Below are 21139 nucleotides of genomic sequence, written 5' to 3' on the forward strand. Positions count from 1 at the left end.
CAACATGCAAATCTTCCACATTTTTTTTTTCTACTGATGCATGATGCTCCTGCATCCAACTCCCATGGTAGGAAAAATTTTGTGAATATGGATTCACAAAATGAAGTAGGCACTGTTGACATTTTGTTTTTTTTTTTTTTTTTCTCTTCCTCCAACACATAGCTGGAACAAGTATCTGATGCCGATATATTTCCTTCTTTCTTCTTTTCCAACACCTGGCTGGAACAAGTGTTTGCTGCTGAAAATACTTCTTCGCAATGAACTCTAACCAAGTATAACCTGTAATAAACCCAACAACACCATACCAATCTTCCTTTGCATACCACACATGACTAATAAGATCCTCATGCAAACCATCATCAATATCTTTTAAACTCATATCAAAGACAACATCCCATGATTCATAAGAATTTACCTGTTTGACATCTTCATCTTTGCTTGCCTCTTTTATGTCATCAACAATGCACGTAACTACTCCACTTTTTTGATCTCCAACTAAGGCACTATACTCCTCCTCCATTGCTGCAATCTTCAAATCATCTTGATCTACTTTAGGTTCATAAGTCTTGTCATCTTTATGCTCTTCCTCTTCTCGTTCATCTTCTTCAACTTTAGGTTAGGTTCGCAAATGATTTCCTCTTCATCTGCTTGCTCTTCCGCTGGATCATCTTTCTTTTCCACATCCAAGGAATTATCAACATCTCTTTTCTGGTGACATGCTCTTTGTTTCCGCAACTTAGCTTCTAATTCATTCACTTGCTTCTGCAAATCAACTAGCAATGATTGTTGATTTCTTGCTCTAAATTTCTCAAGTCGAGGAATCCTCAGAATCCATCCAATCACAAAAGTCATCTTCGTCTGTCTCTTCTCCATAATCAAGTCTTCAGAAGACAAATCTTGTCCAAAACAAGAACCTCGTGCAAACTGCCTCACAGTCGGCGCTCTGTCTACACAATCAAGAACTTCTTCACAAACTTCACCCAACTCAAGGTCCTAGTGCAAACTGCCTCACGTTCGGCGATCTGTCCGCACACTCAGGAACTCCTGCTCTGATACCACTAATGACGGGCCACACCACCCGTACGAACTAACAACAAAAAATGCAACAATATGGAGATAGAGAGATGACAAAAATGCTTCATAAAGCATCCATTAATTCTCTAACTTCCTTACAAGAGCTTCCATTCCTTGAACTTGATTACAAACGATTATAAGCCTTGCTTAAATAAGAACTTCTAACCCAAGACATTACAAGCGCAAGCAATGTGGGATAAAAGGTAAATACAACTACCTTTAAATAAATATTAAATTCCCACCCAAATACAACTAAGCACCCAACAAATATTAAATGCATGATTTAAGGAACTTGCCACCTACACACCTCGATTAACTATTTTTATTATTTTCTATTTATGCCACCCATGCACCTTGAAAATAGAGATTCCTCTTTTCTCCACTTTTCCTATTTTCTATTTTTAATTGTTTTTCTTCCATTTTCGTCACTTTCTCTCTCCTCCAAAATTTTTTTTATTTTTTATTTATTTTTTTTTAATTTTTTTTTTTCTCTTTTTTTTTTTTTTCTTTTTTTTTCTAATAATTTAATTTTCCCATGCAAGATGCTCCTGCATCACATAACCTTGCAAGGTTAGACTCTAGTGTTATAGGATATGAATGGGCTCCAAAGTAAGCTTCCCATCTACTACCTACAAAGCATCCTAATCAAGAACATGAGTCACATTTGCAATATATTGCCTCAAAATAGAAACATGAAAAACATCATAGATGTGCGATAGGCTAGGTGGTAATACTAGTGGATAAGAAACAAGACCAATCCTCTCAAGGATTTCAAAGGTTTGACAAAATGTGGCATAAATTAGATGCAATTGCAAAAACACCCTATCACCAACAGAAAAGTGACGATATGACCTATGGGCATTTGCATACTTCTTATGCTTGTCCTATGCAGTAACCAAATGCTCCCTAATGTGAACAACATACTACTCCATATCCTGACACGTCTCTAGACCAAAAAAAACTCAATCCTCTAAGCAATCCCAACTCAAAGGGGTATGGCATGGTCTACCATACAAGGCTTGAAAAGGTGACATGCCAAGAGAACTATGATACCCATTGTTGTATGCAAACTCAACAAGGTACAAATAGTCCTCCCACTTCACTTGCATATCCATAACATACATGCAAAGCATATCCTCTTGAGCTTGATTCACTCTCTCAGTCTAACCATCAGTCTCTAGATGATAAGCCAAACCAAAATTGAGTTGTGCACCCAAAGCAAGTTGGAGAGATGTCCACAATGTAGAAGTAAACATTGGATCTCTATCCGAATTGATCCAATGAGGGATTCCATGTAGAAGAATAATATCCCCCAAAAAAAATGTGTTGTGGAAGAAGTTGTGTAGGATTCTCTCATGGGTGAAAAATGTGCTACCTTGGACAACTTTTCCACAGTCATCATGATACAATCATGTCTCTATGATGACATAGGCAACCGTATGATAAAATCAATGGATATTGTATCTCATTTCTACTCTAGAATCATATGTGGTTGCAAAACACCTATCAGATGTTGATTCTCTACCTTCACTCTTTGGCACTCAAGACATCTAGCAACATTGTGCCCCATCCCTACTTAGAAGTACAACTGTTTGAGATCAACATGCATCTCATGTATACTAGGATGTGTAGAATATGGTCCATGATGCACTTCTAACAAAACCAAGGTACACATATCACCTAACATGGGTACATAGATATACCCCAAGTGTTACAATAGTCCATCAGACTCAAGAAAATAACCTAAAAATCTCCCCTCAAGGGTATATACAGACTTGATCTCCACCCTCACCTCCTAATACCAAGTGTCACTAGGAAAAGATTGCAAGATATGACCTCATAAATATACTCCCAATAACAAAATTGATGCCTCATGTCACCTCCTACTCAAGGCATCCACAATGAAATTCTTCTTTCCTTTAATGTAATTAACATCAAAGTCATATTCACACAAGAACTGCATCCAATGATGATATTGTGCATTTAGGTTTGGCTGAGTAAAGATATACAACAAGCTCCTATGATCTCTATGTAACTCAAACCTATGTCCCAAAAGAAAATACATCCAATAAACAAGGACATGCACTATAGCTGCATGTTCCAAATCATGAGTGGGGTAGTTAAGCTCATGGTCCTTGAGTTTCCTAGACTCATATGTAATCAATCGACCATCTTGCATCAACACCACACCCACACATTCCAATGAAGCATCTGTACAAACCATAAAATCAACTACAAGAATAGGCACTACAAGGACTAGTGCACTGGTCAAACACTCTTTAAGAGAATTTAATGCTACCTCACACTAGTTTGACCAAACATACTTCTTTCCTTTCTACTGAAGAGAAGTGATGAAATGAGCTACTCATGAGAAATCCTTCACAAAGTAATGGTAGTAACTCACCAATCCCATAAAACTACAAACTTTTGAAACATTAGTGGGTACTGACCAATCCATGATAGCATGAATCTTCTCTAGATCCACTACAATTCCATCACCAGTGATGATGTGCCCCATATATTTCACCTCTAAATGGAAGAACCCACATTTACTCAAGTTACCATATAGCCGATGGTCTCTCAAACACTACAATACCTTATGTAAATGGACTTCATGCTCCTCCATAGCCTTTGAATAGATCAATATGTCATCTAGGAATGTAGTGACACACTAATCAAGGTAGGTGCAAAATACACCATTCATCAAGCTCATAATCACTGATGGTGCATTAGTTAACCAAAAGGGTACAACCATGAAATCATAATGCCCATATCATGTACAAAAAGTTGTTTGATGAATATCAACCTCCTGGATATAAAGCCAATGATATCGTAACTTAAGATCAATCTTCAAGAACACTCATGCTCCCTTCATCTGATAAAAAAATTCATCGATCCTCGACAAAAGATAATGATTGTTCATTGTCACCTTATTCAACTATCAATAGTCAATGTACAAATTTAAAGAAACATCCTTCTTCTTCATAAAGATTATTGATGCACCCCACAGGGATACACTAGGATGAATATGGCCCTTGGCCAACAATTTCAAAAACTAGAATCTGAACTCACTCAACTCTTGAGTAGTCATGTAGTAAGGAGCTCATGAAATCAGCTCTGCTCTTGGTACAAGATCAATTTGATAATTAATGTCATGTTATAGTGGCATACCTAGAATCTTCTTAGGAATTACATTTTCATACTTGCAAAGGAGTGGGTGATCATCAAGCATCACCATATGACTCTCATCTTCCTTGAGGTTACTAATAGAAACAAGAAATAACTAAAAACCATTCCACACACTCCACTTTAGCTAATTATCTAAGATCATTCAAAGTGAGACTGGTCTTGGGACTCCCAAGAGTTCCACCTACCCACCTATGTCATCAACCCATTGTACCATCTTACAATAGCAATCAATATTCTCTTGATGGGTGGCTAGCCAATCCATGCCCAACACAATGTCATACAATTCCAAAGGTAGAATGTGTAGATCCACTATGGTGGTGAAAGTTCCCAAATCCAAAATACAACCCTTGACCAATGAGTCTACAACCACTTTGGAACTTGTGGCCAACTCAACCTACTGCCTATTGACTTGATGAACTGCCACTAGCCCACATCACTAAACAAGAGATGGTGATATGAAATAATCTAAAGCACTAGAGTCAAACAAAATTGAAGTTGAAATACCATGCAATGTACCTATAGCCTCAACTACTATACCTTGATGATTTTCTTGATAGATATTAATCATTGCAAAGAGTCTATGATTCCCATCAACATCTCCTATAGTAGGCTCTAATCTAGTTGCACCCTTACCAAGTCCTGAAGATTGCTTGACGGATCACTCAAAGGATTTATGGCTATGTTGGCCACAAGAATAATAGTTTCCTCCAAAGTTGGAACCTATTCTACAACCACCTTGGGTAGTACTAGGATAAGGTGTACTACCCCTACTAGAATTCTACTGAGAACTCTAAGGGGGATGATCCTACTAAGAATTTTGTCCTTAGTTCAAGTTATCTCCTTTCTTTCCTGAGGTACCAAAAGACTATCCACCCTTGGGCCAATATCCCTACTGATGAATATGAAATTTTCCACTCTAAGAAGGTTCTGATTGGGCTTGGCCCTTCCTAGAGGATTGGGTAAACTAAGAATCCTATCCTAAGTATCATGCATTTTGGTTCTAAGAACCAAATTTGTTGTTGAAACCTCTAGCCAACTTTTCCTCTATAATACGTGTCTTCTTAATAGTGAGAACAAACGTCCTAGGCTAGTGCATATAGACTTCTCCAATGAGGGAATCCTTAAGGCCTCAAATGAAATGATGAGCCAAGAGTAACTCATCATAGTTGTAACAAGAATATTACTTAAGATCAAAGAACCAGATTTTGTACTGATCCATTGTCATGTTTCCTTATTGGATCACATGGAGCTCATCAGAATGAGCCTCCCTAAACTAAGGAGATAAGAATCTCTCTCAGAACCTCTCCTCAAAGATCTTCTAGGTGAGATCTAAAATGCTGATCTAGAGCTTTTGACTCTCAATATTCCACCAAATACTAGGATAAGGTCTACTGTGACCACCCTAGGTAGTACTAGGTTAAGGTGTACAACCCCTACTAGAATTCTACTAAGAACTCTAAGGGGGATGATCCTATTGAGAATTTTGTCCTTAGTTCAAGTTATCTCCTTTCTTTCCTGAGGTACCAAAAGACTATCCACCCTTGGGCCAATATCTTTGCTGATGAATATGACATTTTAGACTCTGAGAAGGTTCTGATTGGGGTTGGCCCTTCCCAAAGGATTGGGAAAACTAAGAATCCTATCCTGAGTATCATGCACTTTGGTTCTAAGAACCAGACTTTTTGTTGAAACCTCTAGCCAACTTTTCCTCTATAATACATGTCTTCTAAATAGTGAGAACAAGCATCCTAGGCTAGTGCATATAGACTTCTCCAATGAGGGAATCCTTAAGGCCTCAAATGAAATGATGAGCCAGGAGTAACTCATCATAGTTGTAGCAAGAATATTACTTAAGATCAAAGAACCAATTTTTTTACTGATCCATTGTCATGTTTCCTTATTGGATCATGTGGAACTCATCAACATGAGCCTCCCTAAACTAAGGAGATAAGAGTGTCTCTTAGAACCTCTCCTCAAAGATCTTGTAGGTGAGATCTAAAATGCTGATCTAGAGCTTTTGACTCTCAATATTCCACCAAATGAATGCATGTTCCCTCAACTACATAATTACACAATGTTCCCTCATATTGGTTGTATATGGATACATGGTGAAGTAGTGCTCCATGTCCAATAACCAAGTTTCTTCCTTGAGGCCACCTCCCTTACCATCATACAATGGCAGTTTGAATTGATGAAGAGACTACATGATATCTAACCTAATGGAATCCTCATTGTTGCAGTCCCTACCACCCTAATGGTACCCTTTGCCACCTAGTCGAGTATGGGAATGTTCACATTCGCATTCCTCTTCTCTGTGCTTTGAATGATGGGATCCCTCTTCCTAATCATAATCCTATCAGTGTTCCTCTACTGAGGGCCCAACCAAGAAAGAATCTCCTAAAGTACTGGCATCAATGCACCCATGCCATTTTGATTAATGTTGTTACCCTATTCTCCCTCTCCTTCTTGATGTCCCTCTTCCTAGTCTTCTTCTCCATGGTTATTGCTATGGGTACCACCCTGACAACTAGGTCTATGTGCAGGAGGCATCAATGTGGCAACAAAAAGATAATGTCAAAATAATCAGAACACAAGTATAAGATTCAAAACCATGAACTAACAAGATATCAAAATAAAAACCATAATATAATAATACACAATAGAGAACAAAACCATAGTGGAAGCATAACATAGAGATCCCAATGTTGCAACATGGACTTTGATACTAGATATAATGCCCTACCTAGAGATCCTTGGAACAAGGATGAAAGTAAGAAAAGATAATTTTTTTTTAAACAAGTATGACTGCACATGACAACATCATACACAGATCACATAGATCACAATGGAAGACTTAACCACTATCCCACAACCAATGAATCTCCAAATGCCACTACTCAAGCTAACACACAAAAAAAAAAAAAAAAAAACCAAAATGACAATAGTACTAAGAATCTAAGATCTATCAGATAATGGAACATTAAGTAAACCCAAAGGGTACTAGAATTACCAAAAATTGATCCTCCAAAACTAGTGGAGAGGACCCCTATTTTTTGCGTGAGGACCAATAGTAGATAGATTTTTGTGCAAAGATGTGTAGCAGGCCACATGAGGAAGTACCTTCTACATGAGGATGTGGACTCACCAGCACAAGAAGGTACTTGGCCAAATATCCAACACACCCAAAAATGGTGTTTAGTTTCACATGAGAAAGTACCAAAGGCCACTCAAAGAAACCCAACACAGTATGTGGGGACTTGCATTCTCCAATGAAAAACTACAATTTTGTGCAAGGATCCAGAATAGAAAGCTAGAAAACATTAAAGGAAGAAAGCTAGAAAAAAAATTCTTGCACATCAAGGAGTACCAAATCCACATATTGAGAGAAAAGACACTTGAACAAATATTGAAAGATGGAAATAGCATCAAACCATCTAACAAGTAGTGAAGGGAAAGTACAGAAGGAAATTATCACAGTGTACTAAAATAGTATCATAATAAATATATATAGCATCGCAATGAATAGTATAACCAAACTAAGTATGTGGTTCCTCCCAACCATAATAGCATCATAATACCATCGTGGGCCCTATACATCCCCCGTGCATAATATCCCAAGCTACCGATCAGATCATCAAAACTATCATATAAGGATGTCACTACTAAAACATGCTAAAACATAAGCATAAGGAAATCTACATGATACAAGTAAAGCATAAGATAATCCTACAAATATAGACAACATCATCTATCATACGATAATCATCATAATAAAGAAATACGACAATAAAACACCATCTGAACATGATATACAAGCATCCCAATGAAAGCATAAATCATAAGAAAATGTACTCCATAACCCAAAGCACCAAGTGAAAACATCTAGCAATGGTCTCACTAGGACAAGAGGTCATCTTTATACACTGGTCCCTAGGAGTTGTTTAGGTAGCTATGTCTCCCAACCACATGGAACTTGTAGGCCCACTTTCACCATGTTGGTGGAGATGATGATCCAACCACAAATGCACACAAAGAAAACATCCATGGCTAACACACATGCTAGGTAGTAAGATGACTGAATCTAAGACATAGATAATGCATAAACTATAGGTCTTGGTAAGACACTCAATGGGCTACTAAGTAGGGGATGACATGATGGAGAGTCACTTGGCATTGAAAAGCCTAAACTTAGATCTATGTGGGCTCAACTTCTCAATGGAAGGCTTACACACTGAAGCATTATTTTATTATCTTACATTTTATTTCCACCTAGTGTTTTATTTAGTTATCACTTACTTAAAACTCCCTCTGCCAACCCTATGACATCATGACACCAAGTTGCGAAATAGAAGCGCCCTCCATATGCTACCTTACCCTACTCATACTCATCTAATGATGAGCACCTGTAGGCATGCAAATTCCCAGCCCAACCCTAAAGATCATAACTTCTGAAAGTACCATGGAAGATTGAGACTTGCAAGCCACTCATTAAATGTACATGCACATACTCATGTGTGGCACACCACCATCACGAAGTTCATAAGACAAGGATTGGATGAGAACACAAAGAAAAAAAGTCACTCAACCAAAAATAGACTTAGGAGAACAGATGCGGCATGCATCCCAATGCAACATAAAAGTGCAATAAGGTCTAACTGACATCCAAATGAATAATCCAGGTCCATGACCCAACTCATGCCAAGAAAATCTAAGAAAATAGGGTAGTATGCAAAATGATGTAAAAACCCCCAAAAATGTAAAACTTCAAAATAAAAACCCATTTGACCTTTGGGTACAAAAATGCCCAAAAATCCAATAATTTTTGGGTTCAGACACCATATGTAAAAATGACCAGCATAATGGTGCAAAACCCCAAACCCCCATCCCAAAAACTGAGAAAATGTTCACACCAAACCAACTGTGTAGAACCGACAAACATAAATGGAGGGGAACACTAGTTCTTAGCCTCCTAACAAATAGTTACCAAAAATAGAAGCTGAAGTGAAGTAGAATAAAGAAAACTGGAAGCTCTACCTAATAGAAAAAAGGGGTAGAAATTGAAATCAGGCAGATAAAATAAATAATTAGCTAACACTAGCGAAAGTGATGGCAAAGCAAGGTCTCCTCAATCTAGATCCAACAACATTGGTCTCATGAAAATCCCATGCTCATAGCTCCCAAAATGAACAAAAACTCAATCCCTCAGAAGGGGATTTTAGAAAACCTCTCCAAATTTTCTAAATTGTAAAATAGAAAATTAAAGAATTAAATTCCTCTTTCCAAACTTATTCACTTTTCAAGTGAATAGTCGATTAGGGAAAATAGTCAGTTGGACTAGCTAGAATTCAAATCGACCCAAATGAAAATAGGTTATTCCTCGTAATGGGAATTCACCTAAGGAAAAGTGGCCAGAAACTAAATCCAATAAGATTTAAAGCCCAAAACCCCAAAATTATAGGAAATCACTAAACAATTTTTACGACAATGTGAACCTCTAAATGCATAGACACATTTATTGGTCTAATCACATAATGCAGATGAGTTTGGATTTAATAATCACCAAAAGGTATTAATTTAAAAAATTAAAATAAGGATACATTGACCATATAGGGATGACATTGGTAAAATATGAATAGTTGAATCACTAACTCCAAGTGCCACTTCAAGGGATATAAATCCTATACACTAAAATACACAATCAAGTTCAATTGCATATAATATCATAGCTAAAGAAATAATGCATTAAATAACTAATTTAAACATATATTTAGTTATACCCAAATAATCCATTTACATCACTCACATTCACATAAAACATAAAGAGACGAATGAAGTAAATAACTATAGCATAAAATCCATCGCATAACATAATCAGAAAATATGTCCAAGTACCAAAAAATTAGATATCATAGATCTACTATCAATTCAAAATGGCATCAACATGCAAAAATGATAATCTGAATAGCATAGCAGTAAAGCATCTATGGTACTAAATCAAAGTATACATTTGACCCTCAGGTCATCTCAATGTACATAAATAAGAGTATCAAGTATCTCTCAAATCAAAATTTACATGGTATAGACTACAAACACGAGAGGCACTACATCCACTCTAACTTGGTTAACAAAACAATCTTGAGATAATTATGTGTAGCAATCTTTAGTAACTTAGTTAAAAAAAGATAAAGCAATAAGAAAATAACATGAACACATGAGACACCAAGATTTAATGTGGAGGCACAATTTGGAAAAACCACCAATGCAACTAGTTACAAATCTTCACTCTTCTAAAGTGAGCCCTTTGAGGATCCAACCCTATTAAAGGTTACAAAACACACTATTACATGTGACCATATTAAATGATCTAAATCACCCTATTAGGAGTGGCCTTGCTAGAGGTCTTCAAACACTTCAATCTTAAAATTCCACCTAGTTAGAGAATTTAAAAAATGACTATTAAGTCAACTCTATTAGGAGATTTCTTCATCGCTACAATTGTTAGAGAGTAACAACGATTGACTTGATTGACGAAGTAACTGAATTGCAGACTTAGATTGTTGTTCTGACTCATCCTCTAGATCCTCCCTAATTAGAATTTTCTTTGCATCTCCTTGGGTACTTTTCTCTAAATCAAATATCCTTCTTTATTTGCATCTTATTTTCTTCTACACTTTGGCATATCTCAATCCACAGCTTGACCTTTCATATAGATGAAATGCAATGTCAAGTCTACTTGAGTACCCTTTGAAATAAAAAAATAAGATCCATTGAGTCAACTTGCATAGTACCATCTAATAAATAAAACTAATATATTGTAGGTAAACTAAAACTAAAAATTAGGTCACTTAGTTCCTTGGTAACTAACTTGACTCAGTTTACACTGAACTCCTTTGGTAACCAACCTAAATCAGTTTTTGTTGAACTCTTTTGGTAACTAACCTAACTCTAAACTTTGCATCTTCTAAACTTGCTTCCAACTGGCAGTACTTAGTTAGAGTATAACATTTGTGTAACATCAACTAGTACATTTGGACTTGTTTTTCTATCAATTTTTTTGACCAAAGGTATGATTTCTTTTATTTTTTGGTTTCCATCCCTATATTGGTCAAAAATGTCCTAAGTTTTCTCCAAGTTGGTCAAAATTTCAACCAACTTGAGTCATATCCTTAATATGTTAAAAGTATATTGGTTAAAAAGTATGTTAAAATTGATATATTCATGTGGGCTTATAGTCATATCATGATACTTTTATGTTATTTTTCATTCTTGCATAGGCATGGAAATTTGAAAGTGATATTGGGGCTTCATGGGTGATATTGGGGCTTCATGGGTAATATCGGGTTAGTGATCGATTGTTGTAAGCAACACAATTCAGATTTTGTTAAAGTCAATTCTCAAAGAAGCCCATTTTTATCCTACTTGTGCATTTCATAGATTTACTTGATATGTTTCCTCTAATAGCATTGGAGTTGTAGTATTATTAGTATTGGAAACCAAAAATTTTAGGGCATCTATTTCAGTTGAGTGGGTGGAAGCATGTATTGTTTGGAAGTCTGGCACAAAATTCAGACAAGACAAATCTGCTAATACTTTATCTTCCTCTTATTGCTAGCTCTACTTTTCTATTTGAGCTTAATAGGGATTTGAGATTTGATTCTATCAATATTTGTTGATTTTAATTTTATTTTTGAGTGTTTGAGTTTCTCGGTCAAGTTTCTCTATCATACACTTTTTCCAATCCATATTTTTGCTTTGATTACTAATCTACATCAGGAAAAACATATGGATTGGAAGGTTAATGAAATATATCACAATTTGTGGTTATGTAGGATGTGACTACAGAGTGGGAAGTGTACACAATGCCAACTTTCATCTTCATTAAAGATGGAAATGCAATTGACAAGATTATTGGTGCTAAGAAAGGTGAGCTTGAAAGGAAAGTGGTAGCACTTTCTCAAGGATGGGCCTTGGCCCAAATTATAAATATTTCTATTACTATTAACTTTCTAAAGGCCTAGCTTAATTTTAAGTAGTTCTATTAATAATTTTACTTCCTACTGATAGGAAACTTTTGTTGTAATGGCATGCTACCTTGAAAATGTGTGCTATTGTCAGTTGCTTGTTGCAATGTCATGGGACCTTGAAAACATATTTTGATATATGTATTTGGAATGGTAATTTGAAACATAATTTATTGTTTTCAATTATTTAGATGTTATGACTTTCTTTGTTTGTATGGTGTTTATGAAACTATTAAGTGTACCAGCTTCCATTTAAAATTTATTGTGGTGCATGTTTTCTCAGTTGCTTTTGTTTGTCACTTTTGTTTTGGGTTTTTAGTACTTTTTAAAGTACTATCATAGCTAGAGTTTAATTGGGAAAATTTACACCCATATTGCTATTAAGATGTTGTACCCATGAGCTTTCACCTTTTGTTTACTAGTACATTGTTGGTTCATGTGTGATTCTCTTATTTTATCAAGATCTTCCATAGAATCACATTATAGATATTTTGGTATTCGAATGGCTTCTGCTAGCTTCAAACATGCTTACATAAATAATGTTTTGGTATTCAACCATATTCCTTTCTTATCAATTAATGATTTCGCTTATTTTTCACAATTCCAAACAACTATTCTCCTCATCTTTTGATCTATAGAGTTGAAATGTACTCTCCTACATAGACCTTCGATGACCCTTAACCTAGATACATACTCATGCAGACTCCAAATATTTTCTATAGCCTTTATACTATAAGAACTTTCCAAGAAAAAATGGACATTCTAATTTAATTTATTTACAACTTCAAGAGAGTAGACTCTTCAAAAAAATACAACAAATTTCTAGAACTTGTGATTTATCTTTATACACTTGTGGGTGTTTAAAAGACAACACGTTTGATCTTTGTTGAAATGTCTGACTAAATAACCTAATTTTTATAGCAAAGTAATTCTTTTAATATTTTCATTGGTATTCTTTGACAACTTCAAATTCATCTTCATCAAATGCTTCAATTTTTTTGAGCTTTGAATGACATGAGACCTCTTTTCTATTTTGCCTCTCCACATATTTCATACAAATCTTTAACAATGATCTCCAATTTTAGTTGCATTTTGGCATGGATCAACCTTTCCTAAACCCATGAATTGTGACTCCAAGCTCAACTTTCTTTTGAAGCAAACCCAAGAATCTTCCAACTACATTGCATCCATGGTACTACCTTAATTATGAATAATCATGTCCCAAATGCTAAGCTTTTGGCAATCTCCAACTACCATACAATCATACTATAGTGATCACTATTCTCTTGAGAAAAATATCGATCTTTCTTCTTCATGGTGACTACAAGCACCAATCTAAAACTCCCATAAATCTTTGAACTAAAAGCTTTAGTGGATTTGTGTTTTTGATTTTCTGCAAATCTTAAGTGAATTTTACAAATACATATTTAGTTTCAAAATTTTCCTACATGGCTCTCTAATCAAACATGTCAATTCCTTTCACTCAGACTTCCCTTTATTCATTTATATATATTATTTAAATGTCTAATCATGGATTTAACACTTGCTGGTTTTATGTTTGTGTAGGAAACACATAGTATTTTTGTTGGAAGAAGTCATTTTAGGCAAATAATCTCGCATTTTGTTGCAGGGCCACATCCAAGACTAAGCTCTAGCAACCCAATGATTCTTCCTAGAAGCCTGCAACTGATCCTTTTGTTGTAGTTTTAGAAGTAGATTCTTTTTCCTCAAATGCATCATCAACTACATTTCATGACCCTCTTGAAGAATTTGGCATGCCAACTGAGTCTACTAGTATGAATGATAGAAAAAGTTCCACCAATGGAACTATTGGAATATATGATATCTTTGATGGCTTTTCTCAAGTAGTTCCCCCGGCCTCATCTCCCATCGATAATTTTGGTAAAGACCAAAACCCATTGAAGACAAATCAATTCTCAAGTCCTCAAACTAAGGATAGCAGAGAGGCTATGGAAAGTAAATGTCCAAAGAAAGTCTTAGTAGATAACCTAGAGAAAAATAATGCCAAAATATATTCAAATGACCCTTTAGCAGACTTTGATATACCAAGTGGCATTGTCGATGCTTCCATAAAATATTATTCAAATACCAATAACCATTCTTTTCATGAAGACTCTACATTTTCTAGTAACCTAAATTCAACGGAGGCTTCTTTACCCGAAAAGCCTAATTACAACTCAAAGATTGTCTATGATAAATGGATTATTGTAGGTGACATTTGACTTTTTATACAACCTACATCAGCCCCACCACCATCAAGGTTACCTCCTCCTCTAGTGATCAAGTAGGGACCCTCAAAATCATATAGAGAAGTATTTGGTTCTGAAAAACCATTTGTCATTTCTTCAATCAATGATCTCGAAGAGTTTGCAATGGGTAGGTCTCAAGGTTATATTCAACAAAGAGAGGATAAATCATCATATGAAGAAGACACTGGCAGCAATTCATTAGTATTTGCAATAAAGGATGCCATGGACAAGGCTGAAGAAAAACTAAAAGTTCCCAAGAAAGTGAGAGAGAAGGAAAAGTAAGAAGATATGGTCAAGGCCAGGCAAAGTGAAAAGCAAGAGAGAGAAGAAAGACCAGTGGAAGAGTTTTTGAGCATGAAGAAAGGGAAAGGGTAGCAAGGTTAGCTTGGGAGGCTCATTGAGAGAGAGGAGAGAGAAAAAGAGGAATGAGAAAGAGAAAGGCTTAGAATAGAAAAGGAGAGAGAGAGAAAAAAAATAGCTATTGAGAGGGCAACAAAGGAGGCACATGAGAGAGTAGCTATTAACACACATGAAAAGACACAAAAGGCTATAGTTGAGAGGCAACCAAAGAGGCTCATGAGAGGGCAGTTTTTGAAGCACAAGGAAGAGCATAGAGAATAGCTATGGAGAAAATAGCTATAGAGGCAAGGGAAAGGGCAATTGCAGAGGCAAGAGAATGAGTAGCTATAGAGGCAATAGAAAGATCAACATTTGGTGATTTCAACTAAAATTTTGTGATTTTGTAAGGGAAGGGCATTTGAGGGGACTTGTGATTGATTAGTTGGGTTGTGTGGAAGGCTTCAATGGAAGTGGTAGACGATTACTAGTTGAGAAAACAAGTACCCAGTAAAAGATTGCTTTGGAGGTAGGGTGCATGCTGATACTTGCATCTTGCTACTGGCATATTAATGCTTTTGTTATGAGCCTCAATAAAATCATGACCTTGAACAAAAATAATTAGCTTCTCTATCCAAATGTATTGCATATTTTGGGTAAACATTGGACTGTCTTGACCCTTTATCTAGACCAAATGAATATGTGAAGTAAAATTCCAAATCTTCAACATAGCTTCCATCTTGATCCTTTGTGCCAGGTGTGTTTTTCTACCTTACAAAAGGAAAAAAGGGTTTAAGATAGTAAACATTTAATCATACATTTTGGTGAAATATAAATGAAACTAGAAATAGAGGTGTAGCCAAGACTTAAGTTACAAGTTCTTGAATATTTATTGGATTGTAATTTAGTCAATTTTATTCTCAAATTGTTGATGTTAGGGCAACTTAGAATTAATATTTTTCTTTTTCAATGTCATTCTATCTCCAATTTTTTCAAGGTAAGTCAAATTATCAATTTTACAATCTAGGTTTTGAGTGTTAGTCTATGTTTTGGTGGTGTTCATTTTTTGTTTGTGGCTTCCATTTTGAAAAAATTATTTGATCTACCTAAATTGATTGATAATCTATAAAAATTGCTACATGTCATTTTAGGACTAGGATCAAGTGGGCTTGATGTTTAGGATGTTGGAAAAAAGCCACGTTTGAAACACTAAAGCCTTTAGTACATATGGATGGAATGGTCACCGAGAGGTTTGGTAGATCAATGGTGAGTATCTTAGCAACTGTTAAAGTATCAAACTTTATACTAATATTATTGAAAGTGATATAACACTGAAATTCGATGAAGATTTGATGCACTGCAAAATATATTGAAGGATGAGAAATAAGAATATACTACTCTGCTATACTCAAAGGCTTGTGTAAGTATGTGTTCATCGTATTGCAGAAATAGGGCAGGAGAAGTAACATATATATGATAGACTCCTTTTAATATAAGAATCACAACCAATAGTCATGACTCATATTTGAGTCATGTCTATCGGTGTGACTGATTGAGAGTTGTTTAATTAAATCTGTTGACAAATGACTTCATAACATATGCTTTAATATATTGATTTTGGATTATATGAAATTGATATGAGTTAATTACTTAATTCATCATCTTATTTATGTATTTGTGTGTGTGTAGACAAACACACGTGTGCACGCACGCACACGCGCGCGCGCACACACACACACACACACACACACACACACATGAATACAAGTCATCAATAACTCTTTACTAATGTATACATTAAAACTCCCTCTTAGATTAGTAAGATAAACACACATAAGAGATCTTTGATCAGAAGACTTCTTTTATCCAATGTCAAAATATAAAACATTGTGACATGTGAGAGTTGGCCTATTAAAATATCAATTTTATGATATTCACCAATCTCTCAAGAGCAATGGCCTATCAAAAACATCAACTTAATGATGATCACCAAATACTCAATGTGGTAATGTCCTATCAGAATATTCAGGCAAGATATACACCAAGTACCGAGAATATATCTATACAAACAACTTGTAGATAGTTAAATTAATGATATCAACCACCTAGTTATTGATTTGCAAGATAAAGCCCTTACATGAAACACTTTAAAAAAAATGAATCATGCTACAAGTTATTATAAGAACACCACTTTACAAAAACTTCTCTTGATACAAGTGAAATCTTTTTGAAGTCGTCACTTCTTAAAGATTAATAAAAGTTTTATTTACAATATATATAAAAATGTACAATAATCAATTTCTCTAAAACATGTCCTCAGATTTTACAATCATACCAAGTTCTTTGCAAAAATGTTCCACTTTTGTTTTAGCAAGTGGTTTGGTAAGAGTGTATACAATTTGATCCTATGTACTAATATATTCTATCTTGATTACATTCTTCTCAACCATTTCTCAAACATAGTGGTAAGGTATCTTGATGTGTTTTGATCTATTGTGAAACACAAGATTAAGAGATAGCTTGATGCAGCTCTGATTATCACAATAAATAGTAATAGGTGGAAATGGATTCCAAAATAATCCAAATAGAAGTTTCCTCAACCATACAACTTCTCTTTCTCCCATAGATGCAACTATGTACTTGGCTTCTATGGAACTCTATGCTACTGAAGACTGTTTCTGACTAAACCAAGATATCATTGCTGAGACCAATGTAAAACAACATCCTAAAGTGCTTTTGTGATTCTCTAAATTTATTTCCCAATCTAATCTATATATCCCTTTAAATTTAATTTAGTTTTAGTGTATTTGAGACCATATCCTATAGTACCACTGAGATACCTGAGAATGTGTTTTATTGCTACTAAATGAGTTTGTTTAGGTTTTCACATGAAGTGACTAAGAAAATTTATAGCATAACAAATTTTAGGTCTTGTGTTCACCAAATACATTAAAGAACCAATTATCTATTGATATAGAGTTGGATCAACACTTTCAAAATCTTCAGTTGCTTCTTTTAGTTTTAGGAGGTTTGTTTCCATAGGAGTTTTCATTGCCTTGCTATCGAACATGCCAAATTTTTTTAGTAGATCCAAAGTGTACTTGCCTTGATTTAGGAAGATTCCCTTTGAATTTTGCAATACTTCTAGTCCCAAGAAATAACATAGTATTCCTAAATCTTTCATTTCAAATTGAAATATGAGATCTTGTTTACATTTTTTGATTAGACGATCTTCTCTTATAATCAAAAGATCATCAACATATAAAACCATGATTAACATATACCCTTGTATTACTTTGTAATATAAATTTGGATCTACAATGTTTTTAGAGAATGCAAGTTTAGTTAGATGCTGATCTATCTGTTCATACCAAGCTTGGGGAGCTTGTTTCAATCCATATAATGCCTTTTTCAATTTGTAGACATTTGATTATTTATCGTGTACTTTAAATCCTTCTAGTTGTTCAAGATAAACTTCCTCTTCTATAACACCATTCAAAAATGTAGTCTTTACATCCATTTGATGAATTTTCCATCCCTTGGATGCAACAATGGCTAAAACAGTTCTGACTGAGGTATATCTAGCTACTGGAGAAAAAGTTTCTTCATAGTCTTTCCTTCCTTTTGGGAAAATCCTCTAGCAAAAAAACTTGCTTTGTACTTGTCAATGCTTCCATTTGCAACATGTTTAATTTTAAATAGCCATTTTGAGGAGACAACTGATTTATTTTTGGGTCTAGGAACAATATCCAAAACATCATTTTTAAGTATGGAGTTATATTCTTTTGTCATGGCATCTTTCCAACATTGATGTTTTATAGCTTCTTTTACATTAGATAGTTTAGATTTAGATATTTCACTCATTAATGCAATGTAACTTGAGTATTATATATTAGGACATTCCCTCTCCCTAATGAAATCTAAAGGAATGGAATTTTTTTCTTCAATTGGCTTTTTGGCCCATAGAGGTCTTTTCTTTTCATCAAAAGTGTGAGTAATGTCCATGGGTTCAATTGATTTATCTTCCTCCATTAGAGACTCCCTCTCATTTTTAGAGTTTTGTCCTTCTAGAATTTCTTCTAAATTTGATTCACTTTTGATCTTTTCTAGGCTAAATCTTCATCAAATATAACATCTTGACTTAGTTCAATATTTGTTTGTCTAGGGATATAGATACAATATGTTTTTGAAGTTTCACTATAACCTATAAAGATTCCTTTCTTTCCTGAGGGTTCTAGTTTGGTTCTCTTTTCTTTAGGAATATGTACATAAACAAGACAACCAAAATTCTTATGTGTTTAAGATTAGGTTTCTTCCTGGTAAATACCTCTTCAGGGGTCTTAAATTCATGATAAGAGTAGGGACACCTATTTTGAAGGTAAACAATAGTATTTGAAGCTTCATCCGAAATAAAAGTTTCAAGATTTTGATCATGAAGCATTGCTTTAGTAGAATGAACTATAGATATATTCTTCCTCTTAGCTATTCCATTCTGTTGGGGATTATAAGGAACACAGAACTCCCTTTTTATCCCAATAGTTTTACAATAATAGATAAAGATATCAGAAATGTACTCTTTACCATTGTCTATTCTTAATACTTTTATTTTCTTTCCAGAAAGATTTTCTACAAGGGCTTTAAACTCTTTAAATTTGGTCAAGATTTCCTTAGATTCTTTACTTTTAAGAAAATAGATCTATGTCTTCCTAGAGAAATCATCCACAAATATGATGTAGTATAGAGAACCTCCTAGAGATGTAACTGACATATGACCACATAAGTTTGAATGAATAAGTTCTAGAATTTCTTTGGATTTGGTTTGACTATTATGGAATGTAGTTTTTATATTCTCCCCTAGAGCACAACCTTTATAGGTTCCTTCATGATACGGATTAAGTTTAGGTATACCTATTACCATTTTTCCTATAGAAGGTAATCCTCAATAATGAAGATGACCTAATCTCTTGTGCCATATTTCATTTTCTTTGAAGGAATCATGAATTAGAGTTGAATGAGAGACAAAGTTAATCTGATAAAGACATCCATGTCTAGAGCCAATTTTGTATGCATTTTCAATGTTAGAATTCTTAGGCCAAGCTAAGACTTTTCCTTCTATAAATGTGATTCTAAGTCCTTCATCTTCAAGAGCAGAGATAGAAAGCAAGTTCCTTTTTATGCCAAGTACATATAGTACCTTAGTAAGTTCAATTGTTTTCCCTAATTTTAGATGAATAGTACATGTTCCTATTCCCATTACAAGATAGTTTGTATCATCTCCAATGGTTACTTCATCAACATAGTCTTCTTGTAAAGAGTCTAGCTATCCTTTAAAACTTGTGATAGGTCAAGAGGCTCAGCTATCAATTACCCATGTACTTGATCTATTTGATGCTTCACTAGAGAGTACTAAATAGAAAGCACTGTGTTTAAAATTTCCATTAGAATTTTGACTGTTTGCAAATGAAGCTTGAGGCTTAACTCTATCAAGGCATCTAGATATTGGATGTCCAATTTTATCACACCTATAACATTACATTTTGGAGAAATTAGGTGGCTTCCTTTTTCCCTTGAATTTACTTTTCTTCTTATTTACTTGAGTTGAAAGAACTTGTAAATCTCCTTTGGAGGAGGAAGCAATTTGACCTCGAGCTATTTGCATACACTCTTCTTGTATACAATCAGCTTTAAGTCATTCAAATTTAGGTAGTTTTGACCGAGAGCATACCCCTTGTTTGAATGTATCCTAGGATGATGGAACACCTTTAATAGCCATTATTGTTAACTCCTTTCCATCACAGATGTGTCCTACAGATGAGAGTTGATTTTGAAGTTCAGTTATTCTCATGAAGTAAGATGAATTTTTCTCTCCTTTATTCATTTTAATATTTGACAATTCTATCTTTTAATCTAATAATCCGAACAACATTGTTTATCTCAAACATATTTTCAAGAGCATTGTACATCTCATATGCAGTGTCCAATTCTAAAATTACAAGGAGTAGATGAGTTTTAACACCATCTACAATAATTTTCATAGCTTTGTTGTTGTCACTCTCCCATTTTTCATCATTTCCCTTAGGTGATGAATCTAATTTTTCAATATATTTATTTAGGCCATATTCTTTGAGTAAGAGTTTTAGTTGAAGCTTCTAGCATACAAAATCTAAATCCCCTTCTAATTTTTCCTCCAGCCTCATGCCATTCACCATTTTTTTATTTCAAATAATATTTGTTTAAAATCTGATATCA

The 21139-nt window shown here is 34.7% G+C and overlaps 1 pseudogene; it reads left to right on the forward strand.

The window, feature by feature from the left end:
* The window catches only part of LOC149543963 (uncharacterized), a 64322-nt pseudogene extending 49040 nt beyond the window's left edge, over window positions 1–15282 (forward strand).
* Window positions 15283–21139: the final 5857 nt, after the last annotated feature.

The sequence above is a fragment of the Cupressus sempervirens genome, chromosome 8, assembly GCF_028749045.1.
Source record: "Cupressus sempervirens isolate cs-2001-9-10 chromosome 8, ASM2874904v1, whole genome shotgun sequence".
Lineage (NCBI taxonomy): Eukaryota > Viridiplantae > Streptophyta > Pinopsida > Cupressales > Cupressaceae > Cupressus > Cupressus sempervirens.